Raw genomic sequence first — 15,915 nt, forward strand, 5'->3', positions numbered from 1 at the left:
GCGTGCAGCATTTAAAGTGTGGAAGTACTGACCTTACTTTAAGTTTGATTCCATAAAAAGTGACAAAAACATTAGTGTCCGTTGTGCGTGGGAAGAAAACTTCTTTTTACAGCGAAAAAACCCCCTGAACTTCCAAGCAAGCACCGAGTGCGCTACCACGTAATGGGAAACTCACAGAGAAACTCGTGGATTCTTCCACTGACCGCTGCGGCACACCTGCACCAGGGTAAACCTCCGCCTACCTCACTCCTGCTTTACAGGTGAAAATAGAGCAAAAGGGGCCGCTATTCTTTGACTTTATTTATTTTCTGCTGTGTTTTACTTCCATCTATTTGAAAGACTGAGTGTAAACACACACAAAAAAAAAATATTTTATGTGCTGGAATGTGCAGAAAATAGGTTTAATTTTAAGAAAATTTCTTCCAGTTAGAGAATGTTGCATATAATTACATTTTTGCTTGATGCATAAAGTTAAAAGATTAAAACTAATAAAACAAGTTTTAAAAAGGGACTTTTCCATTTGATTACATTATGTATGATGGATTATACAGAAAAAGTAGAATTGGGCTGAAAGATCTATCGCTTTATCACCTATTCAGGTTGTAAATCGTGTTTTTAAAAAGTAACTAAATAACTAAGTAATTAATTACTTTTGAAAATAAGTAATCAGTAAAGTAACTGGATTACTTTTTTGGGGAACTAATCAGTAATTAGTTACTGATTACTTTTTTCAAGTAACTTGACCAACACTGTTGATTGGTCAGACAACATTACCCCTTTCATGTGAGATTGTGGAACCCTGGGTTAACGTATTGAGTTGATAACCAGTTTTGTGCAGCTTGTGTGACCGCTTAGCCTGACTGATGTTGCTAGTGAAAGTAGTGAGTAAGTGAAGTTGGATAGCAGAAGGATATCCTGGGTTTGTTGGGCTTAGATGGCATTGCCTGCAGTAAGAAGTCATCACCAAAACAAAGACATGATAAATTGGACACAGGTAGCACCACACAGGTGACTCACAGGTGGGCATCGAATCATAACGAAGGAAAAACTAACAAGAAGGAAGCAAAACAGACAACAGTGTAAGCAGGCCAAGAATTCCAAAATAAAACAAACAGGAAATTATAAGGTAACCCAATGTACGGACACCCACCATTGTCTTATAAAACAAGCTGTGGCTTTGGAGAATCGCTTTCAGATTTTAGACCCTTGTGCCGTTCTGCTTTTCATGTAATGCAGTATTATCTGTATTAAGGCACACCATGCTGCACAAGTGCTGGAAAACTCTGCCCACTGTTTTCTGAGCTAATGGTCAGTTATCGCACACCCCATGCCATCGCAGTTTAAAAATACTGAGACTGCCAGTGTGAAAGACTGACTACAACCCCAAAATTTGTGTTCCAAAATGCCTGAAATAAAAGTAACAGTCAGCCTATTACTTATTGAAACAAATTCCTAAATATGAGTATAATAAAAAATGAATACAACGTGCCACCCCACCAAACCATGACCCCCCCCCCCCCCCCAACTAACTAACAACTATCACAATTTCACAGCATTTAGTTGTTTCTTTGTTGTGCTTTTGAATTCTAAATTGAGAATCCTAGAAGCACAGAAGGTCTGTCAATGAGAGCTTTCATGGCCCGTCAGGCAAGACTTTCTGAGGAGACCTGTGTGACTGAGATACAACACAATCCAGCCAACTACAGCTCCTTGGCTCTAGTAAGTTTATAAGACATGTTGCCAACAGATAGTGATTGATGATAGCATCTGATGCAATTTACTCCTTGTCCAGGGTTGTTGGTTCACATTCTGTGGTTGATGGTGAAAGCACAGGTTCCAAAGAAAATCTCCCGTGAATCTGTCAGCTAGAATATAACTCTGGGCTTAAAAAGCAAAGACTGATGGGATTTTTGTTTATCTACAAATACAGATGGAAATATGTTTTAGGATGTGTGCTGTGTAAATGACAAATGGAAACTTTAAATAATTATACTGTCTGATTGGAAAAGAAAACTAAGCATAATATTTGGTTTTAAAAAATGTAAGAAAAATATAGTTTTAGAGAAAGTCTATTAATGAACTGTTTTTCAGACAGAAGGCACTCACAGAAGGGGAAGAATTTGGATTTCAATGCAATCACTGTTGCTGGTTCTCCATTGAAAAGACTGATGAAATCTGAAAAATTACCATGTTGACTAGATTAGGCAGGGCAACTTATCAAGCGATCTCTTGATAGTACGGTTTGATGGATTGTGCGCCTTCTTTATTTTCTCAGAATTTATTCTTAATTGGTCCTTTCAATTAGGCATTGCTACAGAAAATACATAGTATAGTAATGTTTAGATTGGTTTCAGGTTGTTTTCCAGTTCTTGACAGTGTGCGCCCCTCTTTATTCATCTCAAATGAACCATGATGACTTTTTTATTCTAGTAACCACATAAACACTCTGATTGTCATTCTGCAGTTACCAGGCAAGTAGCAGATGTTCAAATGAAGTACTTCACCTTCATGATCCCACATCTGGTCTTTTTTTGGATTTTTCTCTGCAGAACTCCTGCTCTGACAATTGCATCTGACCAGCACTTACATAAAATGCCAAACTGTTGTACTCCTTTTTGATGTTCTTGTAAATGAAATGCCAAAACTAAGCAACCCAGCTACCTTTGCAGCAAATGTGTTTAATTTTATGGGTCACATTTAATACTCCATATTTTAAGTTGATTAAAATGTGATTAACAAACAAAATATAATTAATATAAATAAAGAAAATTTTATTCTGGCAAAGGATCAGGAAAATGTAAATGATATTTGTCAACTGTAAGACCCAGTTGTCAATTTAAAGTTAAATTATGTTAACCTTTGTACTTGGATTTTAGCAACAGACGCATGGAAATTTAGAAGCTGGATATAGATGGTGACACTGAGAAGAAATGACTTATCAGCCATCCATGACTATTGTATAAAATATGATTTTGACAGGACTCAGACAACTTGTTTAAATGATGTGAGTAAGCATCCGGATAGAAACCATGCAGGCACAGGGAGAGCATGTAAACTTACCATAGACAGGCTGAAGCTTGTTTATGTGGCAGTGAGGCAAGAGTGCTAACCACATCCATGCTGCCTTGTATTATATATTGCAGAACTGTGATGGTTATTATTGACATAAAATAAGTATTTAAGTATAAAAACACTTTTGTTTTTTTAATTTTATTCCGTATTGTTCGGCTTCAAAAGTCGTCCATGCATTGGAAGACATGCTCCCCCCATCCATATAAGGTGGCTCTATTGACACATATTTCAGTGAACAGTAGCAAGCATGCAGTATTTAACTATAGGGTGGCTTCATATTTAGAATGAGGGCGGTGCCAATTTTATCATCTAGCTTTTGGTAATAAAGCAAATAAGTAATTAAATAACTAATTCCTCTAAAACAGAGGTGGGCAATTAATTTTCCCAAGGGGCCAAATGAGAAACTAGGAGCGTTATAGATGGGGGAAATTAATTGGCCACCTCTGCTCTAAAACAAACAAATTGCTTCTGATGAAAAATCAATTAATAATCAGAACACATATATTGTTAATCCTATATGGGCAACACTTTGGATGAGGTGTTAGCAATCTTATTTACGATAACTCGCAATATTAATTTGCCCCTTATTGAAGATTGCCGTTGATATAAATGCAAGAGGTTGTAATTGGCTGAAAAAGAAAGAAGTGGTATATCAAGTAAGTGCTTCTTATTATACTGTTCACATGCTGATATAAATATAGCTAAAGGTAGAAGTTTTTTTAAACAATAGAACCTGGGAGAGTCCAAAAATGTGTGAGTAATTCTTGAATTAAATACTAAAATGGCACAGAGGTAACTGTGTGTGCGTGGAATTCTCTTCTTCTTAAATGCCACTTACTTTGGGTGCATTAATTTAATGTCGGTCCTAGTTTCTGAAAATGAGAATGAATTACACTGACCTCCTCCTAAGTGAATTAACATGGGTGATTGTGGATGTAATTGCTAATTAGCATGACTCACTGATTTTACAGTCTCGCAGGTGGATCATTTTCAGTCTCAGAGGGTTTTAAAAGTGAGGAAACCTCATGAACAAAGACATTAGATTAATACCAAATTTTCCTAAATGTGAGCAGCCAGCCCTCCTCTCTTTTGGGAGCTGAAATGAAAAGTACCTCATGATGTAGCACTGTGCGCATACCTATAAGTATTCCTACACCAGACAGACACAAAGAATCCATCCTTATCACAAAAGGTTAACGGAATAATTTTTCTTTCAAAATTACAGCCTGCAGACATATTTCTCATAATGTGTAGTAGCACACATCACCTCGATGACAGTCAAATACTTCATGGACAATATCATGGGAGACACAAACAACTGCCTTGCCCCTTGACCTTGTGATCTCATAAAAAAGCCAAAAGCCAAAAGCTCCACTGCTCTCACTGTCACTACACATGGGGGTTGAAATAGGTGAGCACTTCTGTTTACTTAAATCAAAATCCAATACAATGCCCTGGCAGTTTCCCTCCTGTTTTTTTTTTTCTTCCCCAGCACTCAGCCATGGCGTGTCTCAAACAGATGCCCTTGACTTTCATTAGGTTATTAGGCTTTCAGGAGGTGAGCTATGATTCAAAACTGGGTATGGAGTCCCTGGAGGCTGCACCGCAACGCTGCCAGATGACTCGAAAAAGAGAACACAGGATATGTAACAAGAAAAAGAAGGAAGAGTGGATGAGAGGAGAGCAGGTAGGGCAGGTGTTTCTGACAAATGGAAAACAACAGATGTTTCAAAAGTCTCAGTATCACTGCCTGAATGAATAAAGCCAACAACTACTGTTCACAGAGAAAAAGAAAAAAGTGTTATTTTGTCTGGATAGATATTATTATTACACATCACCAACTGGAAATCATTCTTCTACCTGAGTTTCAGTCTGATTTCTAACGCAGCAAAGAGCTTGTTGATTTAACCATGAGGTTTAGCTCGCCTTTGCCAAGTCTACATCTCAGCTTATCCCTCTGCGATAGGCACACAACTCTCACAAGGGTAAGATACCATTATAATAAGCTGTGCTCTCCAACAGATACAACAAAATCAAAACATGTCTAATAATAATCCACCCAACTTATTAAATACAGGGCTTGTGCTGTAACTGGAACCTAACATTAGCCATCAGAAGGCAAGATGTGGGGTACTCCCTTGAAATGTCTGTCGTAGGGCTCAAACACAGAGGCAAAACCATTGAGTCGTTCACACCAATTTAATTTTATAAGAAAACCTAATGAACTTGTCTTTGGACAGTAAGGGGAAACCTTTGGAGGCTCCATGCAAGTACAGGACAGTACACCACAGTTGCCTGTTCTTTGTTAACAGGAGTGGTACCCAGTGTGGTCTACTGGAGTTGTGCTTTCTCCCTATCAGTCGAACCATTGTCCTCTGACCTTCATCATCAGCACAGAACCGACAATCATGCTATAATTTAAAAGTCACTGAAATTATTTTTCTTTCCCATTCTGAAAAAGCTAGATTGACAGGTACTACACATAGTCTTACAAAAAGTGCCAACAGATGCCACAATGCTACATGCACATGAAAAACAACTTTGCCAGTTCTCATACAACATAGATGAGAAGTGGAGATGAGAGGGACACGATGATGATGATTTTCATTTGTTTAGCTCAACATACTGTAGTTTTATAGGCATTATAGCACCTGTAAAACATGCAAACATATTATTTTGGGTTTGTGCCCTGGAACTATTGTAAATGACTGTAATACTGAAAAAACGTTGCTGCTTTGGGTTTTTTTTTGTTTTGTTTTGTAAAATATCCTAAAATGTCAGCAGTGCATTGGTCAAGAGTTAGGTTCATCATTTTTGCATTATTTTGAAAAGTATTGGAATATGTTGAAGTGTGAGAATACATCAGATTAGCAACATTAAATTATTTCATAGGTTTATCAAAGTACAGTTTAGAATTTTCTGTAATTGGTTTGTTAAATAGACTTTTCTTTGGTTCAAAAAAAAAAATTCAACTGCATTTTTGTTTACGCCTAAAGAGGAATAAAATCACTCAGAAAAAAAAACTCTTGACTGAGGTTCTCATAATTCATGCATGAAAGGGTTAAAAGCCTTTATTTGTATGTGTTCAGATACATTTGGCAACAAAACAAAGCCTGACCCTGAGCAGAGAAGAATGCCAGATTTTGCTGTCAAAACAACAATTTTCCATGGACTGAACAAGTACTCAGCAACAGAGGTAGCAAACAGATATTCTTCACTTGTGTTTCAAAAATATTCTGGTAAAACCGTATGGGCTAACAGCCTGCGCATCTGTATTATTATTTTTTTTTTTAAAAAGAATGAGATCTTACTGCTGTTACCAACAATGTAAATGTGTGAATTCTTAAATTGATTGCCACGTAATGTAACACAGGCCACGACTTGACTGCCAGGCCAGACTTCACCACAGTGCTGCAGACTAACCAATAAGCTGCCTAGTATTTTATGCAACATTTGAATAACACAAAGTTTGTATACTTCAGTTTGTTTTATAAGACATAACTTCATAACACATCTTGTTGGCTGTAGTATCTCTTCAAAAAACTCTATAATGAAGGAGGAAATTAAGTAAGTGTCTTTTTTACATCTTTTTTTACATCTGAGTGAGTTATCTCACAGTCTTTTTTTTCTCTCTGGAAATACAGCAAATGCACCTTTAGCTCACAGAGACATTGTGTGACAAACTACACAGTTTGCTGATATTTGTTGAGCCGTTAGAAAGGTTGGACTTAAAATTACCTGCTACTTAAAACAAAACTTCATGATTGCTCCTCTTTTGTGGTACAACTGTTGAAGTACTGGAACCACAACATAATGACATCTGCACCAAAAACACCATTCTGGATCGTTCCAGCCTGTTTTAACCCCTGAGTATAGTGCTATAAATAATGCATACCTTTTTATGACTGAGGTTATTACACCAACAAGATTTTCTTTTATGTGTTATTGTTCCCATTTGGATTGATTGATCTTAGTGAAGATGTAAATTGATGTGAAATAATCAATACTTTCCCTCAATTGTCTTAAACCTAAATGAGCCTTTTTTGAAAATGTAAGGAATAAAAGTAAAAAGTTGTCAGAAAAATAAATGGTCAAGTAACAGATATCTGAAAATTCAAAATCGTACAAAGTACAAAGTATATTTATTTCATCACTCCCCACCTCTACCCAGCAAACAAACTAAACACACGTAACTTCAAGTGCCTACACTTACTGAATTGTAAGCTAAATCAGCAGCAAGTTAACAGGAAGCAAGTTTTCCTGTTTGCCTGAATGTGCAAAAGTATGCTGTGAAAGTGTACGCTACATTTTCTTTCTGTGTGTATTCCACTGTATGACTCAATCATACCCTGAGGTATCATTTGTATATCCTTTAGAAAACAATATCCAAACTATTTCCAAAACTTGCTTTACTACAAACTACACTAAAAGGAGCAGTAATGCAAAAATCCTCAAAAAAGACTAGTCATAAGCATTTAACCTTCATGCCTAATTTCATGCATATATAAAATAGGAACTTGATTCTCTTTTCTTTTTTTTTCCTCTACACCTGTATTTCTCGCACACCAGCCCCCGTGGAACTTGAGGGAGCAACAAAGGAGAGTTCCACATTAAATAAAAAATGAGCAAAGCGAGGGAAGTTTCATTATTCATATCACACTGGAATGCCCAACTCCCCAGCTTCCCGAAGGGAACACTATGAAATTTCAATTGGCATCATTCTATGTGTTGAGTTTTAATGTCAATATCGCAGACAGTCTTCAACAGCCTCGCAGCCTCCCTTCTGACTCCAACAAGAAACTTCAAAGGAGCACTTCGCTGAATCCCTCAGTCTTGCATTAAAAATGTTAACCTTGGAGACACGCTAACTACCCGGCCGTGTACGTTGCCGAATTCCAATGAAGAGCCTGATCCTTCAAGACAAGCAAGAAAAAAGGAGTTAACCATGCCCTCTGCGCGTTGATGTGTCCATCTTTTCATGTGACCACTGGTCTGCTTCTCCACTTGAATCTACAACTTACATGGCTTTGTGTTCATTCTTAGAAAGCCTGCTGAATCAGAGCTATCTTTTGAAAATTTTAAGATGAACACTGCTGACATTTATTGTAAGAAATCGCCAAAGACATATACTGAGCCTTTTGTTCTGTAAGACTAACACATTTTGGCACACATAAGTAAATGGCAGGGAATAAGAAAGAAACTCTAATTAGACGTGGTCTGAATGCAGAAACAGCAAAAAGTCACCACAAGGAAAAGCTGAACTGGTTCTTTTGGGGCTTGTGTGACTGCTGCTCACTTAGCCTCAGGTGTGGAGCTCTAATGGTTGGCAGGAAAAACTCTACCTGAGTGCCAATGTGCCCATAATGTTGCCAGAGCTTTGGAGGTAGTATCAGGCGCACACTGGCAGGATTATCTGTGCAGGTGCTGTACTTACACTTTGGTATACTACACTGTGAGTGACATACTATCCTCCAGCAACATATGACATGAAATCCCACAAGAAGAAATTAAAAATTCCGAAAGTTCAATATTTGCAGCAATTGTTTTTCTTTTCAATGTTTAATGTATAAGTCCTATGGACATAGTGTGCCTGCCATTGATACTGAAGCTAAGAACACAGCAGATGTACAGATGAAACACTTCATTAGGTACACCCGTCCAACTTCTCATTATTTAATCAGCCAATCACATGGCAGCAACTCAATCAATGTAGTCATGTAGACATGGTCACAATGACCTGCTGAAGTTCAAACAATAGGAAAGAAAGGTGATTTTACTGATTTTGAATGTGTTTCCTGATAAGCTGGTGTAACTATTTTAAAAACTATGGATTTCCTGAATATTTCCCACACAACCATCTCTAGGGTAAAGAAAATATTTTGAAAAGGAGAGAATATCCAGTGGGAGAAAATGCTGATCACCAGATCCCAAATCCAATAGAGCACCTTTGAGATGTAACAGAATGAGAGAGCAGCAATTTTGCGACGCTGTCAATACGGATCAGAATCTCCTGGGAATGATTCCAGCACCATAGGATCTATTCCCTGATGAAATATGTTACAATACAAGGTTAGCAAGAAATACTAAATAATGTGTCAGACTAATGTATTTAATCAAGAAAATGATAAGTTATATCTCTGCTGTCCTAAACATCAGACTGACCTCTGTGAAAACAGCTTTCCAATATTCAAATTTTTATTATGATGCTCTCAGGTTTTTGAATTTATTTATTGCTAAAAAGTGATTTTTTTAGCAATAATGTTAAAAACTTGTTTTTAACATTATATGAAAGTTATGGTAGCACTCGTAAATATTATTAACAATTTTAAAAAATGAATAAAAGTAAATTCTATAATATTCATAATGTTTGTTTTAATTTTTTTAAAAAAATGAAAAAGAAGAAAAGAAGGAAACAGTTCTGTCTACAGAGGCCTCTGTGAAAGTGGCAGACTTTGCCCCATCTGTTACAGCCGATGACAGGCCCAATAGTTTTAAATAAAAATCTGCTTGGATGTCAGTCTGCCCTCATTTCATTTGAATTAAACTCCATGCAAAGACAGAAAAAAATCCGCTTTCCCTCTTGCCCTCACTTAATTTATGGAGAGGTCTGAATAATCCTTATAAAGTTCATCTCATGCAGCTGGGAATCTCAAGAAAAGCATTTATACATAATGCGAGCTGTCCATCTGATAGACCTGTAAGGAATAGATTATCATCATCATCCCTGCACATTTGGAACACCCACACAGTCTCTCAATCGTCACATTTAGAGAGGGCATGAATGGGAAGGAAAATGTCATTAGTGAGATAGGTAATCTGTTTCTGGAGAGGAATCAAAGATCATAATTGGATTTTCTTCAAGGCTGCTCAAAGATTTTCGGAGTCTCAGCCCACTACCATATTAATGATTGTAAGCTGACTGAGCTTGCGAGTGAGCTAGGTGAAAAATTGTTTCTGCTACAGGTGCCCACCTTTAACCAACTGCAATGACTGTACCATCACAAAAAATCCTCCTAAGACGTTTAGCTATTTAAATGGATTCACAATATGTACACTGAGTAGTGTATGAAAGATTAGAAAGAAGAAGGGAGGAGCAGGAATAAAAAAAAAAAAACCTATATTTTCCCCCACAACCTATGCTTATTCTTGAGTACAGTAAAAGACTAAGTTGACAGATACCTAACAGTGATGGAGTTTTAACATCAAAAACATAATAGCAGTATTGAACTTCTCCTTATGCTGACACATTATGCATGAGCGGTACTCATAAGAGCAATATATTTAGCTTTTGGAGGGCGGCTTTTATGTATGATTTTAAAAAATCAAAATCACAAGAGCAAAGGTAAGAAATGAATCGAACTGCCATGGTTCAGCGGGCGTAGACCCAAGGTTTTGAGTTTTTTATATCAACGAAAATAACGATTTAAGGCTGCTTCACATCTCCTGAATTTGCATCCTTACATAACATTGTTTCATTTTTTTCTAGGCTGACGTGGTCTTTTTTTGCCTTCTGGATGCCCATGATTGTACTGGTTGTGTGGGCATTTGTCACAACTAAAGTTATCCATAACAGTGCTACCTTTGCAAAGCTGATTACACCTTAAAGACTTGTTGTGTCCTATTTAAAAATAACAGAGTGGTAAACAAGGTCATGATAGAATGAAGACTCCACAACATAATACAAAAGCAATGCGTAAAAAATCGTTCACAAGGATGGTATTCTGATAGAGACACGGTCCCTGGCAAAAGTTCACTAGCACTATCTTTGCATCTTTTAGCATTAAATTATTTATGTTGCAATCAAGTTTATTCAAAATTGCTTTTACAAAATTCTTAATTTATAACAAGCCAGGATAATAATTAAGTAGCTCAGCCTTTTAGACAGATAGAAATGTGAAGCTTACTTTTGTCTACCCCAACAAGAAACCAACAACACACTGCTGTTAATGGACAGGGCACAGAAAAACTTTATAAATGTGGCAATTATCGACTGTGTATGGTTTTTGTAGTGTGCTCATACAGGTTTTGCAAAACAAAATTTGCTTAAGAAAGCTGCAACGGATTACAAGAAAAATAAGAACACTGATAATACAGCTTTAATAGGATAGAGGAGCATTGCAGGTTATATAAGACATGAATACCCTGAGAAGTTAACACCTATGGTATAGAAAGCTTTCTGACATGTCAAATCCCTCCTTCAGACCACAGCTTGCTAATAAGCTCTACCAGACTTCTAATGTGTTGAAGGTTCACAGATGGAGGATTTTATAGAATACAGTTTTATTATAAAGATTTTTTTTTAACCTTGATGCTGACACCGGCAGATGTTTTAACCAGGCTGCTAGATAAGACGACAATGTATCAATCAGAAAAGAAAGTTAACTTTAGAATAAATGTCTTCCTTTACAGTGTAAACATCTCACCACTGCGCCTCATTTTCCCATGCAAGTTTTCTTTTTCTTTATTTTTTAAAGTTTGCTGTAAAATATTTATGAATTGAAACCCAATTATAATGATCTTGTGGCTGTGGCTCAGGACGTAGAGCAGGTCATCTAGTAAATCAGAAGGTTGGTAGTTTGATCTTTTTCTGCTCCAGTCTGCATGTCAAATATCGTTGGGCAAGATACCAATCCCAAGTTTCCCTCCATTGCATCCACTGGAGTATGAATTTGTGGAATGGTAGATAAAAGCCCCTCAATGAGGCAAGTTGTATAAAAACACTGAGTGCTCAGTTAGAGTAGAAAAGCGTTGTATAAGAACAAGTCCATTTAGCATTTACCATCTACTTTGAGAAATTGCACTGGAGTTTGTTACTGTAACAAAGGTGTAACTGCACTGGAAGTCATATAAAGCACATGGGTTATTTTTGTAACTTTTCAAAGTGAAAAGTAAAGTTAAATCAAGTGTAATTTGATTATTAAAGGGATCAAAAAATAAGGGTGGAATTAATGGAATAGCTTTTGCTTAATTTAATTTTAATTGCTAAATGTTGAAATTTCTCAGCATGTAACATTTAAGTGAATCTCATTACTTATTTTTAAGGTTTCATTGATGTAATAGGTTAGTGTGTGAAGCTGCAGCATATCTCTGCTAGATGTTTGCCAGTGTCTAAGCAGATGGCAGCTTGGCAGTTATGGAAGAAGGTAGCTATAATATGAAGTAGTGCCATTTTGAAGGGCTTTGAAAATTGCTGTAATGGTGCAACACATGAAGCACTATTACAGCAGTGTTATTTCTCTCACAGTTGTGGTCTCTCAAACTTGTGTTTTATTACAATTATACTCTAGGCCCCTAAATCAAGCTCTGGGAGAGCAGCAGAGGCATGAATTTAGGCGATAGCAGCCAAAATACATATAAAACTTCTACAGTTTTACCACTGGTAAACTTGTGTTTTACTTTGTTTTTTTTTTCTTTCTGAATTAAGAGTGGAGCAGCTGAATTTGGCAATCAATATTGATGTTGCATTTCTGAGTGAAAAATGTGTTTAAAAATCACTTCTTACGGTTCATTGTCTTTTCCTCCCACTAAAGCTGCACTGCCCTTGGTTGTTGGCTGTACATATTTCTGATGTCACTCTTGCCAAATCCTGGAAAGCTTAATCTTTTGCAAGCCTGCATTACAGGACTAAACCTGAGGAAATAGTTTGAAAAGTTGGAGTTCGGCTCTATTCCAAGTGCTTCAAGAGACATTTAAGACAATCCAGCCAAAAATAGTAAATACAAGAGTGATTCAAGACTTTTTTTTGTGACAAACTTGTGGATGCATTATACCTTGTTACCATGTTTGTCAAAAATAAAACAAAACACATGAAAACAGCATAAAAATGTAATTACTTCTTGAACAACAGGTTAACCATGTACTCACCAGTTATATGGTTTCCTAGACAAACACTTTCATTTTCGAGCAAACAGTTGAATTTATGCAGTTACACAATATATTGTATTTTATTTCCAGCTGTGGTTAATATAGTGGATACAACTGCATATAATTTGGTAACTGCAGTTATATAGAGGATGTCAGCATCTTCTCTAGCTTTCATGATATTCAGTTTAGTTTACTCTCCAATAGATTAAGTTATAAGTTAGGTGACTAAAAAAGAAAATACCCTAAAATACCAAATAAAAAATAAACATGTAAATGAACTAAAGGAAGAACCATAGTTTTACTATGATATCTGCTCAACATACATTGTGCAGTGACAGTGACATATCGTATCATATCAAACTTATTTGTAAAGATTCATTTAAAAGCACACCAAAGTGCTTTCCAGTAAAACCATGATACAGATCAAATCGCAATAAAAATATAAATTACAGATGTAAAATAATTACGTAATATAAATACACAGCAAAATCTCCAGTGTTAAATTAACACTAGAGAGTGTCTATATGTGTCCACTCTTTTGAGTGTTAAATACAACACTGTTGAGTGTTAAATGAACACTTTTGACAGTGTTGTATTTTTAAAAGTAACCTAGTCAGTTTTGAAGATTAACAATGACTAACACTGAGCAGTGCTGATTTTCTAACACTGGAAAATAACTCAAAATGTTAGAAATATTCCAGTGTTAGAAAATCAGCACTGCTCAGTGTTAGCCATTGTTAATCTTCAAAACTGACTAGGTTACTTTTAAAAATACAACACTGTCAAAAGTGTTCATTTAACACTCAACAGTGTTGTATTTAACACTCAAAAGAGTGGACACATATAGACACTCTCTAGTGTTAATTTAACACTGGAGATTTTGCTGTGTATAAATGCAGAGCCAGATGAAAATCACACTAATTAGCCTCGAATGCCAGGTTAAACAAGAACGTTTTTAGACCTGATTTAAACGATTGAATAGAATCTGGTATAAGGTTTAGCCTTAGAAATTTGGCGTAGTTGATGGAAGCTAGTTTTTACCACAGTAGAAACCTGTTTATCCAGTTTGAAGGAACTATCCATAAAAACTCCAAAATTCCTAGCAGCATCAGGTGAATAGCAACAGGCCCAGGCATACCAGTTAGTTGTCCCGGAGGCATATTTTTTATCAAAAACAATAATTTCCATATTCTTCTCATTTAGAGTAAGAGAGTTACATGATAACCAGTCTTTGACATCCCTCAAACAATCAAACAGAGGATGTGGAGAAGATGTAACATCCCCAGTCAAGTGGAGGTAGATTTGAATATCATCAGCATAAAATTAAAAGAGACATCGTGTTTTTCAGAAATGGAGCCCAAGGGCAACATGTACAGGGAGAACAACACAGGACCCAGCACGGAGCCCTGAGGCACACCACAGCGATAAGGGGCAGAAAAAGAGGAATGTTTTCCCATCGTGACAGAGAACGACCTCTCCGAAAAATATGATGCAAACCATGAAAGAACATTTCCTTTAAGGCCAACTACATGTTCTAACATTGCCAGAAAAAACTCATGGTCAACCGTATCAAAGGCTGAAGTCAGATCTAATAGAAGTAAGACCACAGAGTCAGCGATTAGAAGGAGGTCATTGAAAACTCTTAGTAGGGCAGTTTCGGTACTGTGACGGAGTTTAAATCCAGACTGGAATTTATCACTGATGCCGTTTATCAGTGATATAAGTTTAGAAATTGGCCTGTAATTTGCGAGAATGATCAAGGCTGCTTTTCTTAATAACAGGTTGCATGACTGCATGTTTAAAGACAAGACAGTCGGAACACAGCCAGATAACTTTCATTAAAAGTTCAGTAAAAGTAAGATACAGGACCAAATTGTATTCAAAGCATCCTTAATGATACGAGAGGGAATAATGTCATGCAAAGAATTTGAGCTTCTCAGGTTATTAATTATTTCCTTTAAAGTCGAGAATGACACAGGTTCAAACTGTTTAAAAGCCGGTGAACATTCTGAAATTATAATATTATAATACATGGTAATAATAACTACATACTGAATGTCTATAATGTGTGTATATAATTGACAGAATGTATAGGATAATCAGTAAGATTATGAACAAATTATTCTGGAAAAAAAGGATGATATGATAAATCAAAGTACTATTACTTTTAGAGACGGCCTCTCCTTATTTGGTCAGGTTCCTTGAGGTCATGCACATTACATCCCTGTGTCGATGACCCTAGGACCTTTGCTCTAGCTTCTCCTATCAGGCTGTTATTTATGTCTGTAAATGCTAAAAGGTCAGTCAGGCTGGCTTGAGGGGAAAAAGCAGAAAGAACCTTAATAGTAAGAAGGGGTAAACACATACAAACTTTTGAATAAAATACACGAGTGAAGACTTGAAGAATGAACTACAAAGCAAAATGGGTTTCGGAGGGATAATGAGACTAAAGCTGAAGTTTTGCTGGCTTGATTAGTAATTAATTTTCATGGTAACATGTGCTGAACGCGTACCCGGAAGCATAAAGCCTGGGTAATTAAGAAAGTTCAAAACAAGAATTGTAAGAGTCATTATCCCTGAATTTTAGGTTTTATTAAGCAAATTAGTGGAAAGAAAGCCTGACTTTGTTAAACTCACTTTGCACTACGTTTCTCAGGTCTTGCAATATTCTCCTAAAAATAACTGTAACTGTAGCAGGCAGAGATTATTCCTTTTACTATTCTTTGTCATAGCAGAGCTGAATGAGCCTCTCCCTGCTAGGGGAGCTTGGAAATGGTGCAAAACATTCTCCATAAAGAAGTGGGTTATGTGATTTGATAAATTCAGATATTTTCATCTAAGAGGCATTAGCACATACATTTTCAGTATTTTGAAAAATATCCCCATTCATATATTCATCAGTAGATACCATTAGACTAAAAGATAACAAAATCTACTAAGAGTCAAATAAAAGCTTATAACACATCTATATAATGTGTA

The sequence above is a fragment of the Simochromis diagramma genome, unplaced genomic scaffold, assembly GCF_900408965.1.
Source record: "Simochromis diagramma unplaced genomic scaffold, fSimDia1.1 OVJJ01000320.1, whole genome shotgun sequence".
NCBI classification, from domain to species: domain Eukaryota; kingdom Metazoa; phylum Chordata; class Actinopteri; order Cichliformes; family Cichlidae; genus Simochromis; species Simochromis diagramma.